This window comes from Cherax quadricarinatus, chromosome 40, assembly GCF_038502225.1.
Source record: "Cherax quadricarinatus isolate ZL_2023a chromosome 40, ASM3850222v1, whole genome shotgun sequence".
NCBI lineage: Eukaryota > Metazoa > Arthropoda > Malacostraca > Decapoda > Parastacidae > Cherax > Cherax quadricarinatus.
Window position 1 is genome coordinate 18,760,388 of NC_091331.1, and position 10,100 is coordinate 18,770,487.

The following is a 10,100-nucleotide window of genomic DNA, read 5'->3' on the forward strand; positions in this document are numbered from 1 at the left end:
AGCCCTTCGTGCCAGACAGTGTCAAAGGCCTTTTCAACGTCTTTTGCAACCAGGGCTGTCCTGTTTCTTTGTTTTGTGTTGATGTGGATGTAGTTGAGAATGTTGTTAATGGCATCCTGTGTGGATCTGTGTGTTCTGAAGCCAAACTGGCCATCAACTGTTTAGGGGGCTGTTCCATGGGCGGTTTGTTGAGGATAGCTTGTGCCTTGAGTCTGCAATCTCGGATGAAGAAAGATGGGAACTGAAGACGTGTAAAGGCTTGTGTTATGTAAGTGCATTCTTCTAGAAAACAAGGGCTGGAGATGCGAAGAGCTCTCAAGAAGAAGCCAATGAGGACTCCTCTCTTAGTCTTCAGTTCCCATCTTTCTTCATCCGAGATTGCAGACTCAAGGCACAAGCTATCCTCAACAAACCGCCCATGGAACAACCCCCTAAACAGTTCATAGTACTCCCATGTGGCGATGTTGCCACGAATACTCGCAGGGCACTTGCTATGAGTAACATAAACCATACCCCCGGCCGGGATTGAACCCGCGGTCATAGAGTCTCAAAACTCCAGCCCGTCGCGACGGGCTGGAGTTTTGAGACTCTATGACCGCGGGTTCAATCCCGGCCGGGGGTATGGTTTATTTGCAATCGTGTCATTACGATTTCTTAAGTCAAGTTATGAGTAACATCAACGTTTCCACCATAAACACATCATCTATCAAAGACCTCACTACGAAACGCAGCCCCACACCTCTAACTTCTACAGCAGGCGTCTACGCTATCCCCTGTGGGTTCTGTCCCAAGAAATATGTAGGCGAGACAGGCAGAGATCTTGCAGTCCGCCTGAATGAGCATCGAAATGCCTCTAACAGAGACGATGTAAGGTACGCATGTGTCCTCCACAGAGACTCCACGGGGCATTTGATGAACTGGAATGAGGCACAACTCGTTCTCACCGAACCAGACCTCAGACGCCGACGGTGCCTAGAAGCCTCACTAATCGCCGTCACCGACACTATAGAACGCAACACTGGAAACTACAAAATTTCAAAAACATTGGCATACATGATACTTAAGCAGCACCAACCCAACAACACAGGAGTCACGTGATTTCATCGTCTACCCGTCCTCATCATAGGCAGAGGTTGTTTTTGATAAGGACCTGCCTCGCATGGGCCAGTAGGCCTTCTACAGTGTTCCTCCATTCTTATGTTCTTATGACATTCCTCAGGTCACGTGCGTCACACCTCACTCTCCGCCTATATATAATGTCTTCCTACCTCTGTATGTTAGAAGTGATCAAGGTCCCAGGACCGAAACGTTTTCTAATAAATATGTTATAGTGTTTGCTTACGTGTCTTTCTAAACCACACTCACTAGTAACCACCGCCACCATCTAGTCTTCTCTTAATATTTGATGAGGAACGGAGGTAGTGGTAGAATGTCAGCGATAAGGCCACATTGCCAATCGCTGCGATTCCACAGTGGACCAGTGTGGGATATGTGCAGAAATACACCTAACTCTATGAGAAATGATGAATAGTCATCATCCTGTTTGTTCTCTGAACCATTTGTCTATATGAGAAATGTTCAGCAGTAGTAACAGAAGCAGCGTCAACGCAGCAAGAGCAACAGCATTAACAACAATAACGGTAATGACAGTCATCCCTAACGAAATTTCTAACTGTAAGCCTGAGGGCCAGCGACCTATCTGAGTAGGGCAGCTGTTAAGTGTGATTGATGGCTTCACAACCAACTTACTAGTTAATTTGAAAGCAAATTATGTCATGTTTTGCTCTTTAAAAATAAAGCGAAACGGCTCATAGAAGTGGCTGAATATCACAACAAAACCTTTATCAACTTGGTGGGAAACCAGATTTATTCCAGTTGCTACAAGATATTGGATTGAACTCCAGCAGCCAGTTTTCCGAGTTACTACAGTCTAGACCGCTATACCACCTCGGCTATAAAAAGCCCTCATCTTCGTGGTTTTTAACCCATTAAGACGTGTGGAGATGGAGGGTAAAATGAGGTAGGTAGTATGTTCCAAGGTTAATCTTGGTCCCTCGCTTGCTCTATTTATATTGTTTCACGTTCTTCCATCCACTGTGGCCTTCATTTGTTAGTTTATTTTATAATCTTGTGTATGCCCAGTAGTTCAGTGGTAGAGTATTCGGCTCACAACTGAAAGGACTCAGGATTCCATACCTAAGCAGGCTGACATGTAGGGTCATATTTCCTTACACCTGCTGCCCCTGTTCACCCAGCAATAAATAAATACGTAGGAATTAGTCGGCTGTTGTGGGTTTAGCACTGTAAGTCAGGAATCGTAGCTACTGCTTGGGTTCACCGGCAAAGCAGGGGTAAATGTTGTCTGGGTTCAGTGAGTTCGGTACCTGTGAACCTGGCATCACTCAGACTACTAACTCAAGAACCGATAAGTCAAGTGTAACTGCTGCTGGTGTTAGAGTCCTGCACCGGTAGGCCAATGGTCGCTACTGCCTGCATCACTCAGACCACTGAGTCCAGCATCGGTAAGCCATGAGTTAATGCTGCCAGTTTCCAGCATCATAAAAGAGAGAAGCTTACGACGACGTTTCGGTCCGACTTGGACCATTTACAAAGTCACACTGTGACTTTGTGAATGGTCCAAGTCGGACCGAAACGTCGTCGTAAGCTTCTCTCTTTTATGTGCGGGTTATTTGTGTATCGTTCCAGTCACGGTATTGTGCCTTTTTTTTTGTTATTTCCAGCATCAGTAAGTCAACGGTACTATTGCCATAATACCGCGCACCTGCGCATCTTCCCAATTTGAAGACCTTACCATCCCGTGTATTTAATTTGGTATTAAGTAACTAAGTTTATTTAGGTACATATACGTATAAATTCAGTTATCATACCTAGTAACATATATGTAAATTACCTAGGATAACCCCCAAAAAGTCAGAGACTTATTTTCAGGGATTCATTATACGTTAGTGTAGGTTAAATTAAATTAAATACCAAGTACATACCTGTAAGTTTATATAGTTTAGAATTATGACTCAATTAATTACGTTAGGAAAGAATAATTTATTTTAAAGATAGCTTGTCTTATGACATGATTAAGTCCTTTTATCCCTGACGAATAAACCAACAATAACAATCTCGTCCTTGACAAGGAAGGTCCTCCACAAACCAGGGACTTCCTGTCTGATCGAGTAAAATATAATACACGTGACCATACAGCTATTCAGCCCAGAAAATTAAGTTTTGCGTCATTTACACCGTTCCTTCAGGAGAAAATTACGTTGCAAACTGAATAATTATATAATGACAAAAGTGGACCAATGAAAGATAGCCCTTCTTATTATGGTAGAGTAAGAGTAGTTATGTAAAACAATGTGAACGTCGTACGCCTCTCTCTTAAAATATCCAAAACAGGTGATAAAAAATGTCAGAGCCACACATCCAAGATAGTCGAACTGCGCCTATTTTAATCCTAGTCTAGTGGTAGAAGTGGTTGGTCCTCAAATTTCACACCTATGCCCATAGATGCTAACACTAAATTCTTTATCTGTACTCACAGCGCAAATACAATTCTCACTGGTAACTAGAGGGCATAACGGGATGTATATATAGTTGATAATAAATGGTGGGGTGCATAAAAAAGAACACTGGAGGAAAGGAAAGACACCAGGGACCTTGATCATGAGTGATTTAGTGTGTTGAATGGCCCACTTTCTCTACCATTCCCCTCTACATCGCCTCCGGCTGTTTGAATATAAAAATTGTGTGAGAAGTCATCTGCCAACGAGTGCCCCTGTCTTTATTCCTACCTTGTGTCCTTGGTACCAGATAGTTACCTCTGATCCCTTGTCTTGCCCTCTATCTGGGGCAGCGAGGCATGACTCAAAGTCTTGTACTTTGCAATGTTTTGGTTGTGTGAGGCGAAGCAGGGAAATAGAGGTCGTCTAAATGCGGAGATGGAATCGTGGCCGCCAGTGTGACGCCAGAACCTGCTACCCGCTGGCCGGAACCTGTCCTATGGCGCCAGCTTGCCCGTACTTACCCCCTCCCCTCGTCCCTCCTACACTGGCCTTGCACACACTCGCCCAACACGTCACTCTCGTCTCAAAAACTCGCACCCCACACCCAGTACCTCTTGTGTTTATCAAGGCCCCACACTCCATTCCGCACCTTGTTTCCCCCGCCCTCTTACACCTTCCTCCACAAGTGCTTATTCATAAACAATGCACATTATTCAGGTCCACTCGAGGTTAACTGGAGGAACCAGAAGGTGACGGCTAAAAACACATGAGTCACATGGATGTTATGAAGTATTTTTTTAATCTTAGGGTAGTACTATTATCGGTATTACATTCATGAGGAGTGCTAAACCCGTAGGGTTAAATCAGAGAGTTCCTCGCCGGCATCAAAGAACCTCCCTAGAGAGGTTTAGGTTAGGAGAAAAGTGGAATGAAGCAGAATTAACTGAGTGTAGAAGTGGTACATAAGAAAGAAGGAACACTGCGGCAGGCCTGCTGGCCCATGCGAGGCAGGTCTAAGTCTCCTAGCGGCTTAAGCCAATGACTCAACCTAGTCAGGTCAGGTCATATCCACTTAAGGAAGGAGCACGGCATCAGACCTATTAGCACAAGCTAGTCAGGTCCAACTCACACCCACTTATGTATTTATCTAATCTATTTTTAAAACTACACAACGGTTTAGCTTCGGGTACACTTCATTCACAGTTTTAAGAGCAGGTATGATATGGTTTATGAAACCAGTAATGGTGGTCGATGAAACACAAGAATGTTTCCAAGAAGAGGTTATTTTATTCATTAGTAAAATTTTCTTTTTATAGTGCAACATTTGGTCAAGGGGTCAGGGGCTTCTGCCGATTTGACTATCTGAATAGTAAAAATTATCTTATATCTTATTACATAGCACATCCTTCAACTTGTCTAAATAAGACGGGCACTTCTGAACGCAGTATAGTTTGCAATTTTATACCCGAGCTAAACGCAGAACGTCCTCCAACTAAAACAGCCAAGGGACACAGATGGTCGAAGGTGTTAAATGTTGTCTCGTCATGTGATGTGTATTCTTAACAAATATCAAGGAAAGTCGTCAGGCAAGCTACTCATTTTTAAATTATAATATGTGTAGCAAATCAAGTCCATTTTATTGCAAAATCTCCTAATGTTTACAATGATGTATAGCCTTTAAGATAGTGTACTCACAAGTTTGTAAAAGTAACTGATAGTGGATAGTGGTCTGATAGCGTATCATTCATCCTTGGGATTATTACAGCTGCCTAATTGTTGTGGACACGGTTGTCATGCAGGGAGCCGCTCATATTCATTCTTAAAAACAGATACAGTAATCATGCTAGCACAACACGAATGCATCGAACAAACGCCGGCACATTTGGCCCATGGTTTGGTGACCTTGAAAACATACCTGGCTAAATATACAGACATGTTGAGTGTCTGCCAGCACAGTAATACTTGATGAGAATATCTGTATATACGATAAAGCAGGTAAAGAACTAAGAGGACAAGGTTGGGATACAGAGCTGTAAAATGAGAAAAAATTGCCAGAGAAAGAGATGAATTCAAGTATAGAGCAAGAATTTGGGCAGTTGGAGCTGGTATGCTAACCAGACTTATTTCTGTCTAGAGACTGATCGAAAATTATTTGCGTCCATAATGCTGCTTAAATTTTGTTGTTCCACTTATCAGTTTACGACCAACCAACGTATATATATGCCGAATATGTAAAACTGGTCAATTAGCAAGAACTCATTTAAAATTAAGTCCTTTCTAAAATTTTCTCTTATACGTTTAAAGATATATTTTTTTCATTAATGTTAATGTATTTTTTTTTAATTTTGCACCAAAAGAATCTTAGAAAACTTACCTAACCTTATTATAACAAGAACAATTTATTTTAGCCTAACACAACTATGTATATTTTAGATTTGTTTACAATAATTTAATACTAAACAAACACAGTATACTAAACAAACACAGTAAAATAAATTTTTTTCGTTTGGTTCAGAATGATTTTGGCGAAATTATTGCATCCACAAATTTTCGCTTGTCCTATATGGCAAGATGAACGTTGTAATAAAGTTGGTAGAATTACCGACAATATGTAAAGTAAAAGGACACAAGTGCAACTAATGTGACATTTTATTGTGGCAACGTTTCGCTCTCCAGGAGCTTTATCAAGCCATGATTGTTTGTAATGGCTTGATAAAGCTCCTGGAGAGCGAAACGTTGCCACAATAAAATGTCACATTAGTTGCACTTGTGTCCTTTTACTTTACATACAAGATGAGCGTTGCTATTTAAGCCAAGATCGCAAGTTCTCCCTATTAAGGCAAGCTAAAATTTGTGTACGCAATAATTTCGTAAAAATCATTCTGAACCTAACGAAAAAAAAAAATGTTTCACTGTGTTTGTTTATTATTAAATTATTGTAAACTTATCTAAAATATATTTAGTTGGATTAGGCTAAATTAAATTGCGCTTGTTATAATAAGGTTAGGTAAGTTTTCTATGGTACTTTTGGTGCAAAATTATTAATTTTTACATTAGCATAAATGAAAAAAAAATCTTTAAACGTATAAGAATTTTTTTAGAAAGGCTTTAATTTTAAATGAGATCTTACTAATTGACCAGTTTTACACGCACACACACACACACACATACACACACACACACACACACACACACACACACACACACACACACACACACACACACACACACACACACACACACACACATTGCATTTTCTTGGACTGCAAGAAGGCGTTTGACACAGTTCCACACGAGATTAGTGCAAAAACTGGAGGACCAAGCAGGGATAACAGGGAAAGCACTACAATGGATCAGGGAATACTTGTCAGGAAGACAGCAGCGAGTCATGGTACGTGGCGAGGTGTCAGAGTGGGCACCTGTGACCAGCGGGGTCCCACAGGGGTCAGTCCTAGGACCAGTGCTGTTTCTGGTATTTGTGAACGACATGACGGTAGGAATAGACTCCGAAGTGTCCCTGTTTGCAGATGACGTGAAGTTGATGAGAAGAATTCATTCGATCGAAGACCAGGCAGAACTACAAAGGGATCTGGACAGGCTGCAGACCTGGTCCAGCAATTGGCTCCTGGAGTTCAACCCCACCAAGTGCAAAGTCAAGAAGATTGGGAAAGGGCAAAGAAGACCGCAGACGGAGTACAGTCTAGGGGGCCAGAGACTACAAACCTCGCTCAAGGAAAAAGATCTTGGAGTGAGTATAACACCAGGCACATTTCCTGAATCGCACATCAACCAAACAACTGCTGCAGCATATGGACGCCTAGCAAACCTCAGAACAGCATTCCGACATCTTAATAAGGACTCGTTCAGGACCCTGTACACCGTCTACGTTAGGCCCATATTGGAGTACGCGGCACCAGTTTGGAACCCACACCTACCCAAGCACTTAAAGAAACTAGAGAAAGTGCAAAGGTTTGCAACAAGACTAGTCCCAGAGCTACGAGGCATGTCCTTCGAGGAGAGGTTAAGGGAAATCAACCTGACGACACTGGAGGACAGGAGAGATAGGGGGACATGATAACGACATACAAAATATTGAGAGGAATTGACAAGGTGGACAAAGACAGGATGTTCCAGAGATGGGACACAGCAACAAGGGGACACAGTTGGAAATTGAAGACACAGATGAATCACAGGGATGTTACCTGGAGGTTATTCCGGGGATCAACGCCCCCGCGGCCCCATGACCAGGCGTCCCGATGGATCAGGGCCTGATCAACTAGGCTGTTACTGCTGGCCGCACGCAGTCCAACGTACGAGCCACAGCCCGGCTGATCCGGCACTGACTTTAGGTATCTGTCCAGCTCTCTCTTGAAGGCAGCCAGGGGTTTATTGGCAATTCCCCTAATGCTTGATGGGAGGCTGTTGAACAGTTTTGGGCCCCGGACACTTATGGTGTTTTCCCTTAGTGTACCAATGGCGCCCCTACTTTTTATTGGGGGCATTTTGCATCGTCTGCCCAGTCTTTTACTTTCGTAGGGAGTGATTTCTGTGTGCAGATTTGGGACCATTCCTTCCAAGATTTTCCAAGTGTAGATTATGATATATCTCTCCCTCCTGCGTTCCAACGAGTACAAGTCAAGTGCTTCCAAGCGTTCCCAGTAGTTAAGGTGCTTGACAGAACTTATACGTGCAGTAAAGGATCTCTGTACACTCTCTAGATCTGCGATTTCACCTGCTTTGAATGGAGATGTTAATGTACAGCAGTATTCCAGCCTAGAGAGAACAAGTGATTTAAAAAGGATCATGATGGGCTTGGCATCTCTCGTTTTGAAAGTTCTCATTATCCATCCTATCATTTTCTTTGCACGTGCGATCGTGGCACTGTTGTGATCCTTGAAAGTGAGATCCTCAGACATTACTACTCCCAGGTCCCTTACATTATTTTTCCGCTCTATTGTATGGCCGGAGTCAGTAGTATACTCTGTCTAGTTATTATCTCCTCCAGTTTTCCATAACGGAGTAGTTGGAATTTGTCCTCATTGAACATCATATTGTTTACCGTTGCCCACTGGAAAACTTTGTTTATATCTTCTTGGAGGTTAACCGCGTCCTCAGGAGATGACAGCCTCATGCAGATCCTAGTATCATCCGCAAAGGATGATACGGTGCTGTGGTGTATATCTCTGTTTATGTCTGATATGAGGATAAGGAATAAGATGGGGGCAAGTACTGTGCCTTGTGGAACAGAGCTCTTCACTATGGCAGCCTCCGATTTAACTCTGTTGACCACTACTTCTTGACCACTATTTCTTCAGCCACAGAGTAGTCAGGAAGTGGAATAGTTTGGGAAGCGATGTAGTGGAGGCAAGATCCATACATAGCTTTAAGCAGAGGTATGATAAAGATCACGGTTCAGGGAGAGTGACCAAGTAGCGACCAGTGAAGAGGCGGGGCCAGGAGCTTGGACTCGACCCCTGCAACCTCAACTATGTGAGTACAAACACACACACACAAATATATATATATATGTATATATATATATATATATATATATATATATATATATATATATATATATATATATATATATATATATATATCTTTCCCTACAGGAGGCTTTTCTGATTCTGGTAATGGGCTTTTGATCTAAGGAATTAAATCATACCACGGGTGGGGATAGAACCCACGATCAGAGAATCATAAAACTCCAGACAATCGTGTCATTACGATTTCGTGAGTCATGCTAAGGAATTAAACCTGTGCTCCCCTCCTTGGTTCGAGCTTAAATGCTTCCCATTCCTCCGACACTGTATGACCCCTATGATGAGTCTAGCACTTCCCTATGAATATCAAAGTAATAATAATTTTATATCCTTCCTAAATTTAAATGAGACAGTGGCTTCAGATTTCTACTGGCAAACTCCTAAGTCTTTCCTGTCGTATTTGATTAGGTTCCAGTATAAGTTTTAGTGTATATTTGCTGCAATTATCTTTTTTCGAGGATTAGAACCTTTGTCAACACTGAACTGCAAGTGCTTCTTATCCTACCATATCATTAATTTATTCAAATCGTCCTGAAGCAACCTGGTGTCCTCAAAATTTATTTGTGGGCCTATATTTGTGCTGTGGGAGGATTTTTGTTACAGTTCACTTTAACCATTGCCTAGAATACAACTCAAAACAGTATACTAACACCCGAGTACTTATTTCGTCAAGCTAAATTTTAATTATATTTATGGGGAAACGCTAAACTCGGTAAGGTCATACAGCACGTGGGAAAATGGGACGCAGTCAGATTTGTCTCCCTGTTGTTTTGTCTCAGCATGGTTTTACAAAGGGGCGTTCCTGCCTTACGAATTTATTAACTTTTTTCACTAAGGTATTTGAGGAGGTAGATCATGGTAATGAATATGATATTGTGTATATGGATTTCAGTAAGGCTTTTGACAGGGTCCACATCAGAGACTATTGAGGAATAGGAGAAATTTTTTCCTGGATAGAGGCATGGTTGACAAATAGGCAGCAGAGAGTTTGCATAAATGGGGAGAAATCAGTGGGGAAGCGTCACTAGCGGTGTTCCAC